Below are 25371 nucleotides of genomic sequence, written 5' to 3'. Positions count from 1 at the left end.
CCGCCTTTCAAATAAACAAACAAGCAAACTCTTTTTTAAAAGAACATTTTATTTCTCACAGTTCTCAAGGCTGGGGAGTCCGCGATGCAAATACCAGCTGATGGGTATCTAGTGATAGCCTGCTTCTTGGCTTGCAGGAGTTCATCTTCTAGTATTCTCACCTGTGGAGAGCTCTGCTCATCAGGGCACTAATCCCCACTAATCAGGAGGGTGATGACTCCACCCTCCTGACCTCATCGACTCCAAAGGCCTCGTCTCCTATCACTGTGGCAGGGGAAGGGTGAGGATTTCAAAACATGGATTTTGGGAGGACTCAAGCATTCAGTCCATAGCAGCCAGGAAACTTGGGCTGTGTGGGTTCGTGCTGCATGGCTGCCTGGGAGGTGTCACACAGGCTGTGGAACTAGGTGTAGACAACATTGCTCTGCCTTGGGTATTAGTTTGAGTGTCCCCTAAGGCCTGTGTGTTACAGGCTTGGTTCCCAGGGTGGCAGTACTGGCAGGTGGTGGAACCTTTAGCAGTCCTTGGGTCCCGCATGGCACTGCCCAGCAGATGGCTCTCACAAGAGGGTTGGTTGGACCCAGCCACTCCCTCTGCTTCCTGGATCACCATGTGACCCTCCCTCTGCACACGCTCTGCTGTTGCTATTTTCCACCCTCCTCAAGGCTGGACCAATGGACTTGAACCTCCAGAATGGTGAGCTAAACAACCCTTTCTTTGTCTTTCCTCAGGTATTTTAATGTAGTAATGAGAGCTCTGACTAATATGGAAAATGGAGATGCTTATTGACTCCTTGTGTGAGTGAAGTAGCTACACGAGATACCTTGAGGAAGGCCTGGGTAGTACATCAGATATCCCAGACTTCATCTGTATCCTTGGAAGTCTTGATTCAGGGTATGATATCCAATTCTTGTGAATTTTATTTGGCAGTTTGATGCTTGGTGCACCACTCATCCCCTTTGCTAGCAAATGCACCCTCTGGTAGAGATGCATATGAAAGCACTTGAAAGGTAAGAAATAAATAAATAAAGGTAATAAATAAAATAAATAATAATAAAATAAATAAATAAATAAAATAAATTATTAGATGATTCAAATGCTGTCCAGTCACTCCACGTGTAGACAAGAGATAACCTGTATTCAAAAATACACAGTGCATCTTTTTCTTTTTCTTCTTTTTCTTTTTTTTTTTTTTTGACAGGCAGAGTGGACAGTGAGAGAGAGAAACAGAGAGAAAGGTCTTCTTTTGCCGTTGGTTCACCCTCCAATGGCCGCCACGGCTGGCGCGCTGCGGCCAGCACACCGTGCTGATCCGAAGGCAGGAGCCAGGTGTTTCTCCTGGTCTCCCATGTGGGTGCAGAGCCCAAGCACTTGGGCCTTCCTCCACTGCCTTTCTGGGCCACAGCAGAGAGCTGGCCTGGAAGAGATGCAACCAGGAAAGAATCCGGCACCCCGACCGGGACTAGAACCCAGTGTGCCGGCGCCGCTAGGTGGAGGATTAGCCTATTGAGCCACGGCGCTGGCATCTTTTTCTTCTTCTTTTAAAGATTTATTTATTTGGAGGTCAGAGTAACACACAGAGAGAAGGAGAGGCAGAGAGAGAGGTCTTCCATCCGCTGGTTCACTTCCCAGATGGCCGCCACGTCAGTAGCTGTGCTGATCTGAAGCCAGGAGCCAGGAGCTTTCTCCAGGTCTCCCACATGGCTGCAGGGGCCCAAGGACATGGACCATCCTTTACTGCTTTCCCAGGCCATAACAGAGAGCTGGATAGGAAGTGGAGCTGCCGGAACTCAATCAGCACCCATATGGATGCCGGCACTGCAGGCAGCGGCTTTACTTGTTGTGCCACAGCGCTGGCCCCTACACAGTGCATCTTACAGCCAAAGTAAGGTTTCTTAGGATTATTATGGGTGAAGGTTGTTAACAACAGTCATGTTGACTTTAACTACCAATTATTCGTGATTGCTGTGTGCTGAGCACTTTACATATCTTAGCTGTAGTTCCATAACCCTTAAGGTCTCAGTTCTCCCCTTGTACACTAAATTTTGGAAGTAAAGTAACTTTCCCAAGGCCACATCAATATGTCACCTTGAGTCTGCTGAGCTAGAGCCTTTGGCTCTGCCACACCCAGAACTGCCCTCAACTTTAAGACAAATGACTAGGGTGAGTGGGAGCTTGGATCTTCAGCAGTGTTAATGTGATGGTGGCATTAGGTGAGTCAGCCCTGGCCTAAGTCCTCTGTCACTGCTCAGTTTCCATTTTCTGTGGGAGGATCAATACACCCAATAATTCTTGAAAACCTGTGATTCGAGAGCTAAGGTGATGGCTGTAGATGGAGCATTATTGTCTTGTAGAACGCAGCGGACTACCAACTTACCTACATGGATGTTTTACTCAGGATTGTGAGGGTTGAGAGCAGAGCTGTCAGACAACAAAGCTGGGATGGTTGTGATAGTGGGTCAGGTAAAAGAAGTTTTCCATCCCAGCCCCCTTGGACCTCCACAACTTCCCCTCCTGCGCCTGGCTGATGCCAGGTGTACTGAGATGTGAAGCAGGGAGGCTGGTGAAGCACCCTGCACTGCAAGTCTGGGATCTGCATTGGAAGTACGCTCTGCCAACACATTGACCCCTGCATCACCTGCCAGCTTCCCCACCTGGAATGCTTGCTCCACAGGGCGGGAGGTTCTCACAGTCACTGCTGGCTCTCCAGTGCTCAGAAGACAGCCAGTCTTGGCACTAATGCACAGCAAATACTTGTTGATGGGCCCATTTCCCCATACAGTCATCTGGTACAAGCTGCATACTTATGTCCTCCAAAAATTCATATGTTGAAGCCTCAATGTGATGGTATTAGGAGGTGATCAAGTTTAGACCAGGTCATAAGAAGGAGACCCTCATGAGGAAGTTGGTGTCCTTATGAAAAGGACACAGTAATTTTTTTCTCTGTCTCACCTCTCCTTTCCTCTCTTCTTCCCTTCTGCTCCCCAAGGAAGCCCTGGGGAAAGGTCTGGAGGGGACATAGTGAGGAGGTAGCCATCTGCAGCCCAGGGATTTTGATTCTCACCAGGATCTGGATCTACTGATGCCTTGATCTTGAGAAATCCATTGCTGTGTTTGAGCCACCCACCCGGTCTGTGGTATTTTGTTACAGCATTCTGAGCAAACTAAGACACATTTGAGTACCAGGATGTGTGAGTGCCTTGTCCGAGGCACGTGCTGGCAGAGGCTGGTAGAACAGAGCTGCTGGAAGAAGCCCTGTTCTGGTAGGGGTGGGTGACCTTGCTCCAAGGAAACAGTAGTTCTCCTTCCCTTTCTCCATTCTCTCTGCCATCCTTTCATTTATAGCCTGGGCAATGAGGAGAGAGGGAGGAGAAAGCATAACCAGTGAGGAATGTGCTCCTCGTGGTGTTAGGGTTGTGGTGGGAGAGGCTTCGTCTGCAGCGAATGGCCCACACCAACACACTGGAAGCAGCCTGTGCTTTCCTGCAGTGGCCTTTCTGGCTGGAAGAAAGAAAGAGAGGAGGAGGGTGTGCTTCACACTTGTTTTCAATATTATATACTCAATGCCGTTGTTCCTATCTCATGGTCAAGGCTCAGCCAGATCTAGTGGCTTGCAGTGATCACACTGAAGAGGATACATAGTTGATATATTTTTTAAAGATTTATTTATTTATTTATTTGAAAATCTGAGTTACACACACACACACACAGAGAGAGAGAGAGAGAGAGAGAGAGGGGTCTTCCATCCACTGGGTCACTCCTCAATTGGCTGCAATGGCCAGAGCTGTGTTGATCTGAAGCCAGGAGCCAGGAGCTTCCTCCAAGTCTCCCACATGGGCACAGGGGCTCAAAGACTTGGGGCCATCTTCTACTGCTTTCCCAGGCCATAGCAGAGAGCTGGATTGGAAGCAGCTGGAACTCGAACCGGCACTCACATGGGATGCCGGCACTGCAGGAGGTGGCTTTACCTGCTAAGCCACAGCACCAGAGTTGATATTTGAATGTGAGTTTATGTTGGGCTTCAGCTTATTCTTATTGTACTATTTGAGTGATTCTCAAAATGTGAATGGGAACCATGGCTTAGTCTGTTTTCTGCTGCTGTGATAGCCTGTGTGATTTATAGAGAATAGATGATTATTTGGTTCCAGGTTCTGGAACTTGGTGAGCCCAAGGGCATGGGGCTTGGTCCTTGATGAGGGCATCACATGGGCAGTGGGGGGGCAAGCTGCTAGATGTGGTCTCTCTTCCTCTTCTTGTAAAGCCACGAATGCCATTGGGGGGGTACCCTTATGACCTCATCTGTAAATACCATTGACATAGGACTTTAGGGATTAGGTTTCCAGCAGCTGAGTTATGGGAGGACGCATCTGCCTCATCTGAGAAGTTGTTGGAAATGCAGCAAGTCCCAGCCCAGACTCCAGATCCCAGACCCCAGGAATCTCTGGGCTGGGCCAGAAACCTATGCCTTCTTGAGCCCACTAGGTGACTCTGATATGCCCTAGAGTCTGAGCATCATTGCCTTTGACCGAGAGCCTTGGTTTGTTGCCCGTCAAGGAAGGTAGCAGTAATCCCACCTTACCAGAGATGCCATGTGGAAGACACCTAGTGTGGTGCCTGGCTCCTAGGAGGAAGCATGGAAAGTGGCCATTTCCTTTTAGCCACACTGCACGAGAGTCTGGAACACCAGCCTTTCGAGTGTGCGGAAGGCTGGGGTTGTGAGTAGAACCGTTTGTGTGGGGGTGAGCATGGAGCATTTCAGGAGACCAGGCAACTCTGCTGCCAGCTGCTGAGTACTGGGCCCTGAGTTGTCCTCTCACTGTGGTTAACTTTCTTCTTTCTTGTCTGTAGAGATAACGATCAGTATTATTGGTGAGACACCTGTTCCATAACGAGCCTGGTGCTGGCTGCAATCGGCAGCGAGTTGTTCTTCGTAATTGGCTTGTAAGAATGACAAGGTGCAGAGACCCGCAGTTAGGGCTCTTTCACCGCACACGTGCCATTAGGGATAGTGCATTAGGTGCGAGGAGAAAGTGTAAATAAGGACTCCTGCTCTCTGTGATTAGAACTATTCCTCTAACTGCCTACTTCTGCGCTGAGCTGCAAAACCTCCCTACACCCTTAGCTACGCTGGTTTCCAACCATTCTGTCTCCATCAGCGGCAGACAGGTTGGGGAGTTGGCTGTGGCAGGCGACCCTGCTGCCTGCTGTGGACTGCAGAGCCAGGCGGAGCGGGGGGTCTCCTTCATGTTCAGCACAGGCTGGGGTGGGGATGTGGAAGTGAACTCTCACCTCTGATGCCTTTGGAAGCACAGCGGGACCCCAAGTGTCCCCCAGAGATGACTGAGTCAGGTTTTCCCCTTGTAAAATTAAAGGTAAGTGCCTCAGACAGATGAATTACTTACTTAATTAATTAATTTATTGTTAAATATGCTAGCCTGCCATCAGCAAACAGCTATCCAGTGAGTATGCAATGCCAGGTTCTGTTTGAGGGCCATTAATTTTCTACTGGGGCAGTTTTCTAACCAAGTGGTGGCTCTGAGGCCAGCCCTGTGCACAGGCAGCTGTCACTGAGCAGCATGGCATGATTTAAGTGTGCCTAGAAAGGCATCTTTCTCATTAAAAAATCCCTCAAGCTACAGAACCACAGAATAGCCAGGACCACCAAAGTCCCTTGGGGACCTGGAGCGATGCCTGAGGTCCGCCCCCCCCCCCCCATGCTGGCATTCTCCCTAAGGGTGCAGGTGTTAGCATCTGCTCAGATTTGGAATCCATCCTCTGCATGTGGACTTCAGTCATCCTAGCCGATGGGTGACCCCAATGTGGTGGACCCTGGGCTGTTCTCGGGGGAGCTGCTGTAGACTGGAGGGCAGATGCCCAGCTTGCAACCTCCCATTTGCCCTGCAAGTATTTTCCTAAAACTGGCACAACTGGGCCTTCAGGTGCTGTGGATCAGGAGACCAGAGTTCTCTGCAACTCTCAGCCACCAGCTGCCCTTCACTTTTTCCTTCCTGAGGTTACAATTCAGACAGAAATTCCTCAGCGCAAACCGAGGGGAATGGGGAGATTTTGGGGAACTCACCTGAGACTGAAGTGAATTTGTTTATGTACTTTCTGCAGGCACAGGCTGCAGCCAGGCATGCCAAGAGTAGGCAGGTCAGCTCCCAGGTATCCCAGCCAGAGCTGTGCTTCATGCCTTTTCTTCATTATTGCTCCTGACAGGGACTTCTTAACTTTGTTAAAATTCATTTATTTATTTGAAAGTCAGAGTTACAGAGAGAGAGAGAGGGAGAGAGAGAGACCTTTATCTGCTGATTCATTTCCCAGATGGCCACAATGGCCAGTGCTGGGCCACACTGCAGCTAAGAGCTTCATCAGAGTATCCCTCATAGGTAGTAGGGGCTCAAATACTTGGGCCATCTGTTGATTTTCCCAGGCCATTAGTGGGGAGCTGGATCAGAAGTGGAGCAGCTGGGAATCAAACCAGCTCTCACATGGACAGAGACTTCTTAGACTTCTCCCCTCCTCTATTGCTCCTCTCCCCATGAGGTTATAATACCACAGCTACACCGTGTATCTCTTTATCTATTTACCTACCTGTATATCTATTTACCTACCTATTTACTGTGTATCTATTTACCTACCTATTATCTATATATCTATCACCCATCCATATATCTATCAAGCCATCTATCTATCATCCATCTATATTCATCACCTACTACTATCCATCTATCATCCCTCATCATTTATGTATCTATCACCTATCATCCATCCATCATCTATATCTATCTATCATCTATAATCTGTCTAATCTGTGTTTTTTACCTAAATTAAGTAGACTCCCCACTCCACCCTATTGTTCCTGACAAAGTGCATGGATGGTCTGGATGAAGAGGCAGATGTGTAGATGGGAAAATGATACAGAATCAGGAAGTGTGGTGAAATGACAATAGCTGTCCCTGTGTAGTGCCCACTCTGTGCTGGGCACCCCTCTGACACATCCTATGCATTAACCAACTCTCACAGCAACCCCTGGGAGGTTCTGAGCATATAGGGACACTGAGGCACGGGGAGTTACATGACTTGTCCACAGAGGCATGCCTTATGTAGTCTATGATTGCACACATCCAGGACTTTGGTTAATTTTCTATGTTTGGTGGCCTCACGCAAGCAATCCAGGCCACTGCATCTCTATTCTCTTCTTGAAAAATTTATTCATTTGTTTGAAAGTCAGAGTTAGAGAGAGAGAGAGCGAGAGAGAGAGAGAGAGCGCATCCATCCACTAGTTCATACCCCAGATGGCTGCGATGGATGAGACTGAAGCCAAGAACCTGGAACTCCATTTGTTTCTCCCATGTGTGTGGCAGGGGCCCAAGCCCTTGGGCCATCTTCCACTCTTTTCTCCCTTGCCTGCACCAATATCAGCAAGTCAATTTCTCCCATCCTGGGGAGGCAGGGAGGTGAATGTCACTTCTCCAAAGTTATTAAAGGAGCAGCGATACAGAACCTGCCATTGTGGTGCAGTGGGCATCCCATATGGGCATTGGTTCAAGTCCCAGCTGCTCCACTTCCCATCCAGTTCTCTGCTATGGCCTGGGAAAGCAGAAGATGGCCCAAGTCCTTGGGTCCCTGCACCTGTGTGGGAGACCCTGAGGAGGCTTCTGGCTCTTGGCTTCGGATTGGCGCAGCTCTGACTGTTGCAGCCGTCTGAGAAGTGAACCAGCAGATGAGAGTTCTCTCTTTCTCTCTGCCTCTGCCTCTCTGTAACTCTGCCTTTCAAATGAATAAATAAATATTTAAAAAAAGTAGGCTTCACATGAAGGCAGGGACATCTGGGGCTGGCACCGTGCTACAGCCAGTTAAGCTGCCACCTGTGATGCCAGCATCCCCCGTGAGCACCTGTTCCAGTCCTGGCTGTTCCACGTCAGATCCAGGTCCATGTTAATGCACATAGGGAAGCAGCAGGAGATGGCCCAAGGGCTCGGGGCCCAGCTACCCATGTGGGAAACCTGGATGAAGCTCCTGGTTTCTGCCTGGCCCAGCTCTAGCTGTTGCAATGATTTGGAGAGTGAACCAGTGGATGGAAGATCTCTCTCTCCCTCTCTCTCTGTAATCTGCCTTTCAAATATATAAGTAAATCTTTAAAGAATAATAAGGAAATCTACTTTATTGACAAAGACATGGTAATTTGCATTTTATAAGCCCCAATCAGGAGGACTGGGTGAGTGCCTTCTTCCTGAGGACTGGAACAGGTTTCCCCTTGTTAACCCACACGGGGCAAACTCACTAAGCAAGTCTGGCCAGAAGCACACTTCCCTGGGACCAGACAAAAACAGCTTTGCTTCTTTTTTGGAAATGCTCCTTTCCAGATGATGAGACTGAGAGCCAACCTGATTAACCCCTTTCTTGTGCAGCTTGCTTCAAGACTGCCAGTCTAAAGCTATGGTGTCAAAACCCTGTCCAGTCTCTGATCAGTTCACCTTGTGATCCTTGCCGGGAATCATCCATCCTGGGCTCTATTATGAAAAACTCCTAAATACTCTTCCCTAAGTTGGCACTGCCATTGAGGCCTCAAAACTGTGTTTTCCATTCTTTTCAGGGAGTGAGGGAGGTGTCTGGTAGACATGAGTCTGCCTGATGGACAGGACTTCTGTGGTCCCTTGGGGAACGGACAGCTGCTGTCTTCTGTCTGAGTCTGCTGGCTGCCTCAGGGTGAGCTGGGCAGTGTTGTATTCAGAGGGTGTGGGAGTTCAGGGAAGGGCTGGGTAATCCATGATCACAGGATGAACCCCACTTCTCCACTCCCCCACTCCCCACCAGGACCCAGTGCTGCCTCCCAAAGCCAGAGGCCCCTGGAGTTCTAAACTCCAGATGGCATCATGGTCATGCAAATGACTTAAAACTATGGGTACCTGGGACGCACTCCCAGAGATTCTGACTTAGGTGGGCTTGGGAATATATCTATATATGAAAACCATGCCGGTGACTATCATGCACAGCCCAAGGATCTAGCTAAAGTCAGCTGATAGTGCCCATGGAGCCAAGTCTTGACAAAACACACAGCACATTACTCACTTCCCTCCCAGAAGTTCACTCAAAGGACACAGCTCTACCTCCACCCCTGGGATGATGAATGTCTTTTTTTAAAAATTAAACTTATTTATTTATTTGTGAGGTAGAGTTACTGACAGAGGGAGGGAGTGACAGAAAGGTTTTCTATCCTCTGGTTCACTCCCAAGATGTTCACAACAGCTGGAGCTGGGCTGATTTGAAGCCAGGGGCTAGTAGCTTCTTCCAGATCTCTGCCCAAACACTTGGGCTATCTTCTACTACTTTCCCAGGCAATAGCAGAGACCTGGATTGGAAGAGCTGGGACTAGAACCAGTGCCCATAAGGGATGCCGGCACTGCAGATGGAGGTTTAACCCACTATGCCATGGTGCTGGCCCTATAATGAATGTTCTTTAAAATTATTTTTGTTGTGGCTTTTAAAAAATAATTTTTAACAAACATGTTAATTTTGAACAAAAGCATTATACAATCAGCAGTGGAGTTGGCACAATTTCTTGGCAGCCCAGTCCCTCCAACCAACTTAGAGAAATTCTCAAGAGAAAGAGCTGGGTTGGGAGCATCCCCAGGGATGTTTTCAAATCTCCCTTAAAATGTGATGGTTGCATCTGTCCATCTGGAATGAGATCACTGTCATATTGCTCCTTATGTTATGGGGGTCAATTCTCCATGGGCCTGGGTCTGGAACAGACCTGAGCCCATTGATCCACCACCCATCAACACAGGGCTTTTAAAAGGATCTTCTTACTCTAGTCTGTTAATGTGAAAATTGAGAAGTTGGCTATGTCAGGGTTATTCCCACATGACCTGTGTCTAGCAGAGTGTTTGGTGAAGCAAATGTGTTGCCCTTACGAGTGATTCTTATAAACAGTTAAAGTGGCAGTGAGTGACGATTCATGGACTGTTCCATTGCAGCCTCACATTTGCTCATGTAACCAGCTCAACAACCCTGTGGGTCAAAGATAAGAACCTTATTGGTTCTGCTTTATCAACTGAGACAGCTGCTAAGGCTTGGACGGGCTTTGTCCCTCCGAGGGAGCTTGGTCCTCAGTGTGATGGGATCTTTAGGAATCAGGTTCTAGGGAGAAATCCTGAGGTCACCAGGGCTGCTGCCCTAAGAAGGCATTCATGTAGTTTCTGTGAACTCTGCTTTGTTGTTGAGAGAGGGTTATTATAAAAGAGGGGGCCTGTTTCCTCTCTGTTACCCTCCCTTCCCATCTCCTAGGTGAGCTCTCCCTCTTACACATGCTCCTGCCATGATGCCACCTGCCATTTGTCCCTCACCAGAGGCTACAAGACTGCCCAATCTTGGACTTAGAACCTTTAGGAGTTTTCTTTGTAAAGTACCTATCCCCAGGTATTTTTGTTATAGTAACAGAAAATGGACTAACAGAGCAGCTAAAGCTCAGAGATCATATAGGTGGTAATTTAGGGCCTCCAGTCAGCTTTGTGTGATCAGAATCTGATTTCCAGTCCCCTCCCAGGAGTCCATGCTGTCAGTTGAAGATTGCCTTGCACTCCAGGTCTATAGGTTGCTTCTAAAGGCAGCATGGTGTAGAGTCCCCTTTGGGGCAGCTTCTTGGAAGGTTTCCACCAAGACTTTCGAATGAGCTTGAAAACAAGTCAAGAAAAGTGAGCAATAATCTGTAACCCTAACCCTGTAGTAGAGTTTGGGTAAAGCCAGACTGGTGTCGCTGTGGGTGGGTCAACAGCTTGTTCGTCTGTCCATCAGAGGTAGTTAGCGTTCAGTGATGGGAGAAATGGCCTACAATGCCTTCAGGTCATTTGTACAAAACCCATTCCTGTGGCCAAAGTCCTGTGTTGGGATGTGGGTTGGGCTGCTTTGACAGCTGGTAACATTCCCATAAAGTATCCAAATTTTGTTCTGTAAGTTGCTTCCTCTAGGCTTGATCCTTCATCACTAGGGGATAATAATGAATGTCAGTTCTCAGCACATTGTCCTGCAATAAGACTCAGTAAATGTTAGCTGACATTAATAATAAATTCCTATTAGGTGGCCAACATAATTAGCATATCAAACATTAGCCTGAACATCATGTCCTGGCTTCTTTAGTTGAAGTTACATTTTTTAATAGGCAAATGGTACTTCTGAGATGTTAAATAGTTTGTTTGATAGTTTTCTTATGTAGGTAACTATTCCTCTTCTGGTGTGGTTTGTTCTAGAGATGAGATAAACACAATAAATTGTTTTGTCCCTAGATGTAGGCATTGGCTTTGTATACATGGATTCACATGGATTCAAATGTAGTGAAGAAAACCCAAATTGGCAAAAGCTACTGTATGTTGCAGATTGCAAATGTACTCATTTAGATGTGTAGATTAAGTATACTTTCTCCAGGTTGTCAACACACAATCTAGTTTTCCTTTAATTTAACTTTTATGTCCTTCCCAGTTTAAAGCAGTCTGACTTGATTAATTCATTGGGCAATAAATTCAAATCATTAAAGAAATACCACCCAGTCCTTTCAGTCCAACTCTGTTCCCCACCCATCCACTCTCCAAGGTGACAGCTGGTATCTTGGAGTGAAGGAAGAAGAGGGACTCTTGGAAGGGCATTTGTGGTAGCTTCCCGTGAATCCCTTGGGGTGACTAGGTGGGGACTCTCTTGCCTTGGGAGTCCCTCTGCCCTTCATCCCACACACATTCCCATAATCCCTTGCTTTTCCAGTTGGATCTCTCCCTTGTGGAATAGTTCTTACACCTCAGTCTTCCAATCCTGGCCCTCGATGTATCACAGACTCCAAAGGAACTTACCAAATCCTCTCCCCTTTTTGCTACATTTAACTTTCTAGCCTGTTGTCTTGTTAGAGAAGTTGTGGTCTTGGTGTTTTCTGCCCTAGAGCAATGAGAGCTGCAAATGGAAAAAGGTGGAGGTGGGGTTCCTGGGTCTTAATTAAATATTGACAAAATATTGTCCTGGTGACTGCTTTGGAAAAGAGCGAGGCCCTAGCAGTCTAAACGGCCACATTAACTTGCGTAATGGCCATATGTAAATATGAGGCAGAAGGAGAAGGATGAACCAGATGGCTGATGGCTGATGTGGCGGTGGAGTGCTGGAGCCATTAGCGGTGAATAATGACTGAGATGCTGACTCTGGGTGCCACTGACACCAGGAGTCGCCAGAACAAAGTGGGAAACCATCAGAGAAGAGAGAACAATGAGAGGGTATGTCAGCATTTGTGTTAACTGGGGCGCCCATATGGATCCAAGGCTGCTGCCGGGATTACTTCTGCTGCCTAGGACCATCTGCTTCCTCAAAGCAGTATTTAGCATGGGGCAGACAGGGTCTCAACCTTCAATTGTGGGAACAAGTCGCAGGAACCGACGGATCGCGAGGGAGCCATGCCCCCTCTCCCTGTTGTGGACATAGCATGTACTCTTACTTCCCTTCCTCATCTGGTCCTTCCGGTTCTGGGAGCGTCTTCCTTACCTCCTTTCCCTCTGTCCCCTCTTCCTTCTCTTCCTTCCATTTCCCCCCTCTTTCTATCATTCCTCCTTTCTCTGCTTTTTTTCTGTCATTCAGCAACAACCCCTTTGTCTGCTCCAGCCTCTGTGACCACATTTCTCTTGCCATTCTTAGTCCTGGGCATGGGTGTAGTACAATCCACATTTGATGATCTCAAAACATTATTTATTGTACTTTAGTTCCATCTTCTCAGTGGGTTATATGGGATCCCATGGGAGAAAATCTGGGCCTCTGCTTCTCTTCCCCTACTCTCCTTCCTTAGTGGATGTCAAATGCATTGACTTACAAGCATGAGAATAATGATGCATGTTTATCAACATTGAGTGTCAAGGGTCAAGGGCAGAGATTTGCTTCTTTCTTTCTGTAGTTTCTTTCTCCAGTACTTCATGGTAAAAGGGGAAGCATTTGACATTTTGCTTGTTCTCGTCGTCGTCGTCGTCGTCATCATCATCATCATCATCATCATATAAATATCAGCACTGGGACCAGTTATGTGCCAGATATGTCATTTAATTCTCAAAGTAATCCTAATGGGGGCCAGTGCTGTGGCATAGCAGGTAAAGCCGCTGCCTGTGGCGCCAGCATTCCATATGGACGCCATTCTAGTCCCAGCTGCTCCTCTTCCAATCCAGCTCTCTGCTATGGCCTGGGAAAGCAGAAGATGGTCCAAGTGCTTGGGCCCCTGCACCCATGTGGGGGACCCAGAAGAAGTTCCTGGTTCCTGGCTTCAGATTGGCCCAGCTCTGGCTATTGTGGCCATTTGGGGAGTGAACCAGAAGATGGAAGACCTTTCTCTCTGTCTCTCCCTCTCTCTGTAACTCTACCTCTCAAATAATAAATAAATAAATCTTAAAAATAATCCTAATGATGTAGACTGAAGGAAAAATCAAAATTTGTTTTCCTTATGCTCATATCCCACCCCAAGTCTGGTCACCAAAGTGTGTGTGGAAATTTCTCCCCACCAAAAAATTCTCAAGTAGACCCCCATGGCATGTCCTACAATTCAGTTCAGTTCTTACACCATCTGCCTGGAGGTACCCTCAAATCCCACAGGTTAAGGGCTCAGTCATACAAACTACGCCCCTCCATGCCACCTCCCCCTTTCTGTGTCAGTTTAAGCTTCAGGTTTCCTGATGGGCAGGGCATAAATAGAAGGTTCCCACTACCCACTCCTTGGGTTCATTAATTTGCTAGGACAACTCACGGAACTCACATTTATTACAGAAGATATCACAAAGGATACCTAAGAACAGCCCGGTAGGAGGATGTGTGAGTAAGGCATGTGGGAAGGGGCTTGGCACCTGCATGCCAACCTCCTGGGAGCACCACCCTCTGTGTCCCTCTGCTTGCTCAGCAACCAGGAGCCTTGGGTTTTGATGGAGGCTTCAAGACCTAGGTGTGATCAATTGCATTCTTGGCCGTGGGTGGTTAACTCAACCTTCAGCTCCTTGTCCCTTGGTGCAGGTTGGGGTCCCCAGCTCCAAGGGTGCTGAAAAGACTGAAGTCTTTTAGTGACTGCCCTGTTCCTGAAACTCCCTAGGGGCTGCCTGCCATCAGTCATCTCATGAGACTACCAGTGACAAGATGCTCTTGTCACTCTGGAGAGCTCAAGGCTTCTGGAAGCAGAGATCAAATCCATATTTCTTACTATATCACAATATCACACATAGGTTCTTTTTTTTATTTTTGCAAACCAGTAACCAGACCTCTAGAGAGGGTACTAATGCCATTTTTTTGAAATATTTATTTTATTTATTTGAAATACAGAGTTACAGAGAGAGGCAGAGACAGACAGGACTTCCATCCACTGGTTCACTCCCCAGATGGCCGCAACAGCTGGAGCTGTGCTGATCCGAGGCCAGGAGCCAGGAGCTTCTTCTGGGTTTCCCACGCTGGTGCAGGGGCCCAAGGACTTGGGACATCTTCCACTGCTTTCCCAGGCCATAGCAGAGAGCTGGATTGGAAGAGGAGCAGCTGGGACTAGAACCGGCACCCATATGGAATGCCGGTGTTTCAGACTAGGGTGTTAACCCATTGTGCCACAGTGCTGGCCCTGACTAATGCCATTTTTACATAATTATAATATATGCTTTAAATTATTTTTATTTTTTAAGATTTCATTTATTTGTTTGAGAAGTAGAGTTACAGACAGAGAAAGGGAGAGACAAGTCTTTTCTTATTTTAAAGCTTTTATTTTTTCTTTTTTCTTTTTTTTTTTTGACAGGCAGAGTGGACAGTGAGAGAGAGAGACAGAGAGAAAGGTCTTCCTTTGCCATTGGTTCACCCTCCAATGGCCGCCGCAGCCAGCGTGCTGCGGCCCGCGCACGGCGCTGATCCGAAGCCAGGAGCCAGGTACTTATCCTGGTCTCCCATGGGGTGCAGGGCCCAAGCACTTGGGCCATCCTCCACTGCACTCCCTGGCCACAGCAGAGAGCTGGCCTGGAAGAGGGGCAACCGGGACAGAGTCCGGCACCCCGACCGGGACTAGAACACGGTGTGCTGGCGCCGCAAGGTGGAGGATTAGCCTAGTGAGCCGTGGCTTTTATTTAATGAATGCAAATCTCATAGGGACAGCTTTAGGAATATATTGATTCCTCTCCCTATACCCGCCCTCCCACCTCCACTTCTGTCCTACCTCCTACTCCCTCTCCCATCCCATTATTCATTAAGATTCATTTTTAATTAACTTTATATACAGAAGACCAACTCTATACTAAGTAAATATTTCAACAGTTTGCACTCACATACACATACAACATATAAAGTACTGTTTGAGAACAAGTTTTGCTGTTAATTCTCATAGTACAACTCAGTAAGGACAGAGGTCCTATATGGAAAGTAAGTGCACAGTGACTTCTGTTAATTTAACAATTGACACTCTTATTTATGATGTCAGTGATCACCTGAGGCTCTTGCTGTGAGTTGCCAAGGCTATGGAAGCCTTTTGGCATGCAGGTGCCAAGCCCCTTCCCACATGCCTTACTCACACATCCAAACTCTGTCAGTATTTAGACAAGGCCATAAGGAAAGTAGTTTAACCAAGCAGAGTTTAACCAAGCAAAGTGGAAGTTCTTTCCCCCCTTCAAAGAAAAGTACATCCTTCTTTGATGGCCCCTTCTTTCCACTGGGATAAGAGACAGGTCTTCCATCCACTGATTCACTCCCCATGTGGCTGCAAAGGCTGGAGCTGAGCTGATCTGAAATTAGGAGCCAGGAGCTTCTTCTGGGTCTCCCACGTGGGTGCAGGGGCCCCAGCACTTGAGCCATCTTCTTCTGTTTTCCTAGGCCATAGCAGAGAGCGGGATCAGAAGTGGAGCAGCTGGGACATGAACCGGTGCCCTTATGGGATTTAGGTGCTGCAGGTGGAGGCTTAGTCTGGCCTCTGCCATTTATTTTTAATTCATCCAATAACATTTGAGCAACTACTAAGTGTTAAGGATTGTGTCTACAAATATTATCTTTCTTTTTGACAGGCAGAGTGGACAGTGAGCAGATATTCTCTCTCTCTCTCTTTTTTTTTTTTTTGCCAGGCAAAGTTAGACAGTGAGAGATAGAGTTATAGACAGTGAGAGAGAGACAGAGAGAAAGGTCTTCCTTCCATTGGTTCACTCCCCTAATGGCCGCCATGGCCAGTGCTACGCCAATCCGAAGCCAGGAGCTGGGTGCTTCCTCCTGGTCTCCCATGTGGATGCAGGGACCCAAGCACTTGGGCTATCCTCCACTGCCCTCCCGGGCCAGAGCAGAGAGCTGGACTGGAAGAGGAGCAATCGGTACTAGTACCGGCGCCCCAACAAGGACTAGAATCTGGGGTGGCGGCACCATAGGCGGAGGATTAGCCAAGTGAGCTCGGCACCAACCATCTCATTTAATTCTCAAAACAATCTTAATGAGGTAAGGTTTCATTGTCCTATTTCATAGACGTGAAAGCGAAGCTCTTAGAGAACTTAGTACCTTCATTACTGTTCCATTCTAGTGTAAACACTAAACACATAGCAGAGTTTAACCAATTGATTCCATTCTGATTGGCTTGGTTTTCCTTAAGTTTATTTTATTTATTTGAAAGAGTTACACAGAGAGATGGAGAAACACACACACACACACACACACACACCCCTTCCATCTTCCACTAGTTGACTCCCCAAATGGCCACAATGGCCAGGGTTGGACCAGGCTGAATTCAGGAGCATGGAACTCCATTGAGGTCTCCCATGTGGGTGGCAGGGCCCCAAGCACTTGGACTGTCTTCTGCTGCTTTTCCAGATGCATTGGCAGGGAGCTGGATAAGAAATAGAGCAGCTGGGACTCAAACCGGTGACCATATAGGAGGCCAGCATTGCAGGTGGATTAACCACTGCATCACAATGCCGGCCCCAGTTTTCACTCGCTCTACCTTAATGCCGCTCTGAAACACTGACAAGAGCAACCCTGCCCTGGACCCTGGGCTTTGAAGGGCCTTGCACATCACAAACACATGGGTGCCTTGGCCTCTCGGTGCTGAGCCCTGGCCCAGAGACATTTGTCTCCTTAATCGGCCCCCTCTCCTGACCACACTGTCCTGGGAAGCATTTCTGTGTGTCTCTTGCCTTGTCAGGGTAAAAGGCAGCTGTGTGTTGGGTTTCCAAGGTCTGGGGCCGTGCCACTGATGGCTGGGTGGGGAGCTCAGCTTTGTAGACAGGGAGGATGTGAGTTGCAGAAGCACCCAGGTATAGGGAAAGATCAGCTAATTACGTTGTCAAACTTCCCTGAGAAAAAGACTAATTCGGTTGTCAGAGTCTCTCCCTTAGAACATGTGGATACAGAGGAATACACTGATGGCTAAATATTGATAGGTTTTTAATCTGGGTAATGGGTACATAAGTGTTCATATTCTATTCTACAGAACACTATTCTTTATACTTTTGTATAGATTTGAAATTTTTCAAAAATAAAACTTTTTTAAAGATCATGTTGGTGAAATTACAGGAAGGACAATATAAACATTTGATTATTGAGATGAAGTGACCTTCTAGGAAAAATACAGCAAGGCATAAAATGCTGTTATACTTTGGCCTCTAAATGTTTTATTTTAATATCCAACTTTACTTTAATACTTAACTGGCCAAGTCAACATTATTAAATGGAATCATAATTTGTAGCTTAACAAACATTTTAAATTTTATTGATTTTATAGACTATATGGTCCTCACAGAGGTAGCGTTTAGTGAGACAAGTTACAGAATTCCAAAAATATACATGCTATCTTCCTTGTGCATATAAATCTCTTGTGAAAAAGCCATCATTCTGGTGATTTTTCAACATGGATTTCTTTTTTTTTTTTTTTAATCTTTTATTTAATGAATATAAATTTCCAAAGTACGACTCACTTCCCATCCGTTCACCAGATTATTTTGAAGAAAATACCAGATATATCATCTTATCTGTTGCTATTTTAAGTATAACTTAAATTAAGATAAAATAGTGTGGGGCCGGCACTGTGGCATAGTGGGTAATGGCGCAGCCTGCAGTGCTGGCATCCCATATGGGTACCAGTTGAGTCCTGGCTGTTCCACTTCTGGTCCAGCTCTCTCAAATGGCCTGGGAAAGCAGTAGAAGATGGCCCAAGTCCTTGAGCCCCTCCTGCGTGGGAGACTCAGAAGGGGCTCCTGGCTCCTACCTTCAGATCGGCACAGCTCCAGCTGTTGCGGCCAGTCTGAGAGTGAACCAGCAGATGGAAGACCTCTCTTTCTCTGCCTCTCTTTTCTCTCTCTGTGTAACTCTGACTTTCAAATAAATAAATAAATCTTAAAAAAGATAAAAAAAACAAAAAAAACAAACAAACAAACAAAAAAAAAACATGTGGATACAGCGGAGTCTTGTAAAGTATCATTTTCCACCAGTGCCAACACCTGTTTTGTCTTCACATTCCAATTAGGAGGAGGACAGGTGGAGCTTCCTAAATCAGGAGTCAGAAATCCAAGATCTGAAACTATTTTTTTCTGAAAACTTTTGAGTGCCCACATGATGCCACAGATAGAAAATCCCACTTCTGACTGACCCAATGTGACATGCCACATTCAATACCTAGACACAAAATTTTTCACCACATATGACAGAATTACCTTCAGGTGTGTGTAAAGTGTATATGAAAGACAAATGAATTTTGTGTTCAGATTTGACCCCACACACATATACAGCAAGCTATCTCATTGTATATATACAAATATTCCAAAATCTAAAAACAATCCACAATCTGAAGCACTTCTGTCCCCCGGCATTTCAGAAAAGGATGGTTTTACCTGACTCAGCGTTCACAAACATTGCATGTGATGGCTGAGGGACATGTTGTGCATTTATGTGTGTGGAGGTTTAGGTAAAGCAATGTCAGCTGCTGCACTGACTCTCCACACTGGCAAACACATGGACAGTGAATGCCAAAAATCTTAGAGGGTTTTGTTTTAAATAACCAATTTAAAAGATTTAAGTAAATTCTCAAAAATTACAAAGGAGCTGTTGAAATATGCTTGGTTTTATTTTATTTTATTTTTTTTTGACAGGCAGAGTAGACAGAGAGAGAGAGACAGAGAGAAAGGTCTTCCTTTGCCGTTGGTTCACCCTCCAATGGCCGCCGCGGCTGGCGCACTGCGGCCAGCGCATCATGCTGATCCGAAGGCAGGAGCCAGGTGCTTCTCCTGGTCTCCCACGCGGGTGCAAGGCCCAAGCACTTGGGCCATCCTCCACTGCCCTCCCGGGCCATAGCAGAGAGCTGGCCTGCAAGAGGGGCAACCGGGACAGAATCTGGTGCCCCGACTGGGACTAGAACCTGGTGTGCCAGTGCTGCAGGCAGAGGATTAGCCTATTGAGCCATGGCGCCAGCCAAAAATATGCTTGGTTTTAAAAGTTGACATGAAAGGAAAATTGTCAGAATCAAAATGGAGTCACCTGTGTCAACCCCAACAGAAATAAAAAGTAAAACTGAGAGGTTATGAAGATGGCCTTACTCATAAGTGTCCCTTGTAACTATCACAGAAGATTGCTAGAATGATGACGCTACACAAGAGGCTACCACAGCTTTGTACAGAAAATACTCTACCAGGACATCTGCCCAGCAAATGTCGGCTCAACCATAGACTAACGTCACCCTGGTTATTTATTTATTTATTTTTGACAGGCAGAGTTAGTGAGAGAAAGAGACAGAAAGATCTTCCTTCCTATTGGTTCACCCCCCCCCCCCCCAAATGGCTGCTGTGGCCAGCGCGCTGCGTCCATCTGAAGCCAGGAGCTAGGTGCTTCCTCCTGGTCTCCCGTGTAGGTGCAGAGCCCAAGCACTTGAGCCATCCTTCACTGCCCTCCCGGGCCACAGCAGAGAGCTGGCTTGGAAGAGGAGCAACTGGGACAGAATCTGGCGCCCCAACCAGGACTAGAACCCAGGGTGCCGGCACTGCAGCTGGAGGATTAGCCTAGTGAGCCATGGGCCGGCCCACCCTGGTTATTAATAGCTGTGACCAGAGACTGTTGTTTCCAAATGTCTGATGTTGGGATCAGTGTTACAGCATAGCAGGTTAAGCTGCCACCTGTAGCTGGCATCCTATATGGGTTCTAGCCTGAGTCTCAGCTGTACCATTCTGATCCAGCTCCTTGCTAATGCTCCTGGGAAGGCAGTGGAGGATGGCCCGAGTTCTTGGGCCACTGCACCCATGTGAGAGACCTGGAGGATCTCTCTCTCTCTCTCTCTCCCTCTCTCTCTCCAGCTGTAACTCTGACTTTCAAATAAATCAAATCTTCAAAAAAATCTGATGTAATCCTTCTCATGTTTGTCTTTAAAATATTTCCAGGGGTAGGCGTTGTGGCATAGGATGTTAAGCACCTACTTGTGCTGCTGGCATCCTGTATTAGAATGACCTTTCCTATCCCAGATCCTCCACTTTGATCCAGCTCTCTGCTAATGAACTTGGGAAAGCAGCAGAAGATGGCCCAAGTGCTTGGGTCCCTGCACCCATGTGGGAGACACAGATGGAGCCTTAGGCTCCTGACTTTGACCTGGACCAGCCCTGGCTGTTGCAGCCATCTGGGGAAATGAACTAGTGGATGGAAGGTCTCTCTAGGTCTCTCCCTCTCTCTCTATCCCTCTGTCTTTCAAATAAATAAATAAACCTTTAAAACAAAAGCTTTCCTTTGCCTCAACCTCCTTGAATATGCCCATAGTTTACTGTGGCACACGTATTCCCATTGTGGTGGCAGTCCTCTGCTATTTCTAAGACTCTCTCTCTCTGCTTGCTATTTGTTTTTATTTATATTGAAAATATTGTGCTTATATTTAGTAGATACTTTTTGGCTATTTTTGTTGCTGTTGTTTTACGATTTATTTTCATTTGAAAGGCAGAGTTATATATAGAGAGAAGGAGAAAAGGAGAGAGAGAGAGATATCTTCCATCTGTTGGTTCACTCTCCAAAAGGCTGCAATTGTCATTGCTGGGTGAAACTGAAGCCAGGAGCCAGGAGCTTCCTCCAGATCTCCCGCATGTGCACAGGGCCAAGCACTTGGGACAGCTTCTGCTGCTTTTCTAGGTGCATAGCAGGGAGCTGGATGGGAAGCAGAGCATCTAGGACTTGCACTGGCACCCATATGAGATGTTAATAACAGCTTAACTGTTTTACCACAGCACCAGATCTAAGTTCTGACTATTTTTAAAGAGGAATAACTGGCTTTCATACAATAATTTAAATTTTGTATTACAGTTCTGAAGAAAATAAACTTTGTCCACATGAATGCAATTTCATTTTGTTTCTTAATTTGTAATATCATTACTGACAACAAAACACAAATTATGGATAAACCCTTAACATAATTAATGATTTTAATGAGATGAAATAAGGAGTAGGACATTTTATGGAAAAACAGAATAATATGTGATTTCAATATTTTTTATTATTATCCACTCAAACATGACCTATTTATCATAGAATATCCAGGAAGGCACAACAATTGTATTAGATTGTGTTTTTAAGAACATGGTGATTCTTTTTTAAAATTATTTTATTTTATTTTTTAATTTTATTTTTGACAGGCAGAGTGGACAGTGAGAGAGAGAGAGACAGAGAGAAAGGTCTTCCTTTTGCTGTTGGTTCACCCTCCAATGGCCACCATGGCCGGTACGCTGCAGCCGGCACATCCCGCTGATCCGAAGGCAGGAGCCAGGTGCTTCTCCTGGTCTCCCACGCGGGTGCAGGGCCCAAGCACTTGGGCCATCCTCCACTGCACTCCTGGGCCATAGCAGAGGGCTGGCCTGGAAGAGGGGCAACCGGGACAGAATCCGGTGCCCCGACCGGGACTAGAACCCGGTGTGCTGGCGCCGCAAGGCGGAGGATTAGCCTATTGAGCCACGGCGCCTGCAGAACATGGTGAGTCTTACCACTGTGCCCGCCCTCCCATCCACACTCCCATCCTTCTTGCTCCCCCTCTCTTAAAGTTGTAATTATGAAGTGTACGAAGTTTCTAACTGTAAAGTTGTATAGTTCTGCATATGTTCCTATGAACTTACTTCTAAGGGTACAGTTTGAAAACTTGCCATGGGACCCAAATCTCCTTAAACTGGGTGGTAAAAATAGCATTTTAAGTGTTAAAGTGATCATATGGATAGGATGAAGCATTAAAATGATCATATATATAGGATTAAGTGTTGAAGTGATCATATAAATAGGATTAAGTATATGGTAATAATAATAGAATTACAAAGGAGTGAATGCTGCAACATGGGAAGCAGTGCACACAGCAAACTCACTGAATGACAATCACTTTAAGTAGCACTTGATCTTAGAATCAGCTCTTAAGGCATTCTGGTCTGGATGAAAAGCCCACTAGAGCATTTCAGGCGTGGAAAGCCAAGACACTGTGGCAAAAAATGTCCTACATGAAGGACCTCTGTGGATGAGATCTCAATGAAAAGAAGTGGTCATCAAAGAAGGAGGTACTTCTTTCTGAAGGGAGGAGAGAACTTCCACTTTGCTTATGGCTTTGTCTAAATACTGACGGAGTTTGTGGGTTCAAAAGGCTTCCACAGTGTTAATTGTTAAATTAACAACAGGAGTCATGGTGCACTAATATCCCATGCAGGGACTCTGTGCTCAAAGAGTTGTATTATGAGAGTTGACAGTAAAACTTGCTCTCAAAAATTTATTTCACTTTAGTGTATTAAGTGGAGGATATTCTTATGTCTCATAAGTTTTAGTTATGCCTAAGTGTTCAAGTCAATTGCTTGTTTTCTTAGGTGCTTCCTTAATGATAAAACTCATTCTCAAGGACTTACTTTCTTTTAATGTATTAAATGGAGGATATTCTTATGTCTCATAAGTTATAGCTAAGTCTAAATTCTCACAAAAGATGTTTCATTCTTGGGTGCTTCTTTAAAGTTAATTAAGTTACTGAAAAAAAAGTGAAATTAACTTTGAGATGCAATGACTATGAATAGCCCTTGTCTCAGTGGTTGAGGAACAGTTTTTTTTTTTGTGTGTGTGTGTGTGCAAATTGTTGAACTCTTTACTTAGTATAGAGTTGGTCTTCTGTGTATAAAGTTAATTGAAAATGGGTCTTAGTGGAGAATGGGACTGGGAATGGGAGAGGGAGGAGGAGGAGGGGTGGGAGTGTGGGTGGGAGGATGGGTATGGTGAGCAGGATCATGATATTCCTAAAGCTGTACTTATGAAATGCATCAAGTTTGTATTCCTTGAATAAAGGTTCTCTTTGGGAAAAAAGATTGTCTTTTTATAATATTTATCCATTTTATGTCTTAGAAAGCAAAATGAGAGCGAGAGTGAGAGAGAGAGCGCTTTCAATCTGATAGTTCACTCCCCCAATGACCTCAACAAAGTCAGGAGCCAGGAACTCCATCTGGGCCTCCCAGATGAGTGGCAGTAGCTCAAGGATTTGGGTCATCATCTGCTGCTTCCAGGAGTGTTAGCAGGAAGCTGGATTGAAGCTGAGGAGCTGGGACTTGAGCTGGTGTTGTCATATAAGATGTGGGTGTCCCAAGCTGCAGTTTAACCCTCTGTGCCACAATGCCGGCCTCCAGCTGGCTTTTCTATTTCACTGAATTTTAGTCATATAACCATAGGACCATCCATTTACAAATTTTGTTGCAGAGAAAGGCATATTTGTCAAGGAAGGAACACAGAATAAATTTTATCAAGTGGTTTGCTAACTCGACTTACATCTTTTGAATATCTGGGCTCATGCTGTTGTTGCCTGCGCTGGGACCCCCCTCAGGTTGATACGCTGAATTCCACAGTGGTGTTGCAAAGGAGCTTGTGAAGGGCAGGCGTGCGGAAAACCAAGCTCTTATCCACTGCAACTGAGTGAATATTGTTTGCTTTGCTTTTCCAAGCAGGAATTCTAGATATACCAAGATAAGCTCCACATTCATGCATATTATAGGTTGGAAATCCAGGCTTCAAAGAGGAATCTGACTCCAAAATCTGTGCTAACTTTTTGCTGGGCTGCTGGCTTGGCTAAAGCTAAAGGTGCATGGCAGGGCAGGCTCCCATGTTCAGAGTCGCGTGTTAGGAAAGATGAGGGTTAGAAAGCAAATGGCAAGATAGGGGGCTTTGCATACCCAAACAGTGGTGCTAATGGGGAGAAGAGCTAGGAATTGCACTGACTGCTGAGCCCTGGGTGAGTCCCGGGATACCCTTAGTGGTCTGGCTGCTCAGAGCAGGACATCCGGAACAGAATGTGATCCACAGTGTAATTTAAGATTTCCTAGCAGCTACATTGAGAAGGGAAAAAGTGAAATGAGTTCTAATACTATATTTGACTTAACCTAACAAGTAATGACTAAAGTTAATTTTTTAACTATTTAATTTATGTATTGGAAAGAGAGAGAGAGAGAGAGAGAGAGAGAGAGAGAGAGAGAGAAATCTTGTAATCTTATATCTTCTGGTCCACTTTCCAAATGCCTGCAATAGCCATGGCTGGGCCAGGCTGAAGCCAGGAACCAAAAACTCCATCCTGGCCTCCCACATGTGCCCCAAGTACTTGGACCATCATCTGTTGCCTCTCAGGTGCATTAGCAGGAAGCTGGGATGCTGGTGGTGCAGGTGGAGGCTTAACCTAGTATGCCTGATGCCAGCCCCAAGGCATTTCATGTTCATGCATAGTCTTGGAAGTCAGTGTATGTTTTACAATTAAAGAGTATCTCACTGGGGGCCTGTCCCCCTGTGATGGACAAACGTGGTGAGTGGCGGCTGGGCCAGACAGCTCCGGTTTAGATCTTCACATGGAATTCTGTGTCTAAGGGGCCTTCGAGATTTATGATCCCCAGGGACCAGGATTCAGCGTTGCAGTTTTCCTGGCTCCACACCAAGGCTGTGTGGTCAGTTATCTCTCTTGTACCACTGGCATGAAGTCAAGTTCACAAGATAGGGCTGCCCACCCCGATTTCTTGGAGCATGAGCGGACCCTTGCAGGTCAAGTCCTTGGTGGGCAGTGCTGGGGCTCCTGCCAGAGATGAGGCCCAGGCCTATCAGGAAATCTGTGCCCTGTAGATTTTTGCTGACAAATGTTTGGCTCCTACATCCCAGTGATGGTGATGTAATAGCAAAAACCTGAAAACACTTTAATTTTCCTGCTAGCTTGTTAATCTCAAAAGGAAGCTATCCGTGGTGCTGTCTTAATGGACGAACACAGGCTTTTGAAGTGACATTCCAGAATGATGCTGGTTCTGGAGAGAGGGAGCACTTTCACAGCCAAAGAAGGTACAAAGAATTGGAATTTGAATTTGACTGCTTAGGACAGTTCAGAATTTCAAGTAGAAATGTCAAATCCACCTGCATCTCTCGGTGTTG

General features: G+C 46.2%; 1 long non-coding RNA gene across 1 annotated transcript in view; it reads left to right on the top strand.

The window, feature by feature from the left end:
- Window positions 1-167: 167 nt before the first annotated feature.
- LOC149127502 (uncharacterized) overlaps window positions 168-25371 on the top strand; it is a 26436-nt gene continuing 1232 nt past the window's right edge. Inside the window, exons 1-2 of the long non-coding RNA XR_016231678.1 lie at window positions 168-696; window positions 8600-8712. This is a non-coding gene — a long non-coding RNA (uncharacterized LOC149127502). The remainder of the gene's footprint in view (window positions 697-8599; window positions 8713-25371) is intronic.

This window comes from Oryctolagus cuniculus, chromosome 3 (genome assembly GCF_051225735.1).
Source record: "Oryctolagus cuniculus isolate XC-2025 breed Fujian yellow rabbit chromosome 3, ASM5122573v1, whole genome shotgun sequence".
NCBI lineage: Eukaryota > Metazoa > Chordata > Mammalia > Lagomorpha > Leporidae > Oryctolagus > Oryctolagus cuniculus.
Note: the sequence above shows the minus strand (reverse complement) of the source record. Positions and strands in the feature narration are given on the sequence as shown.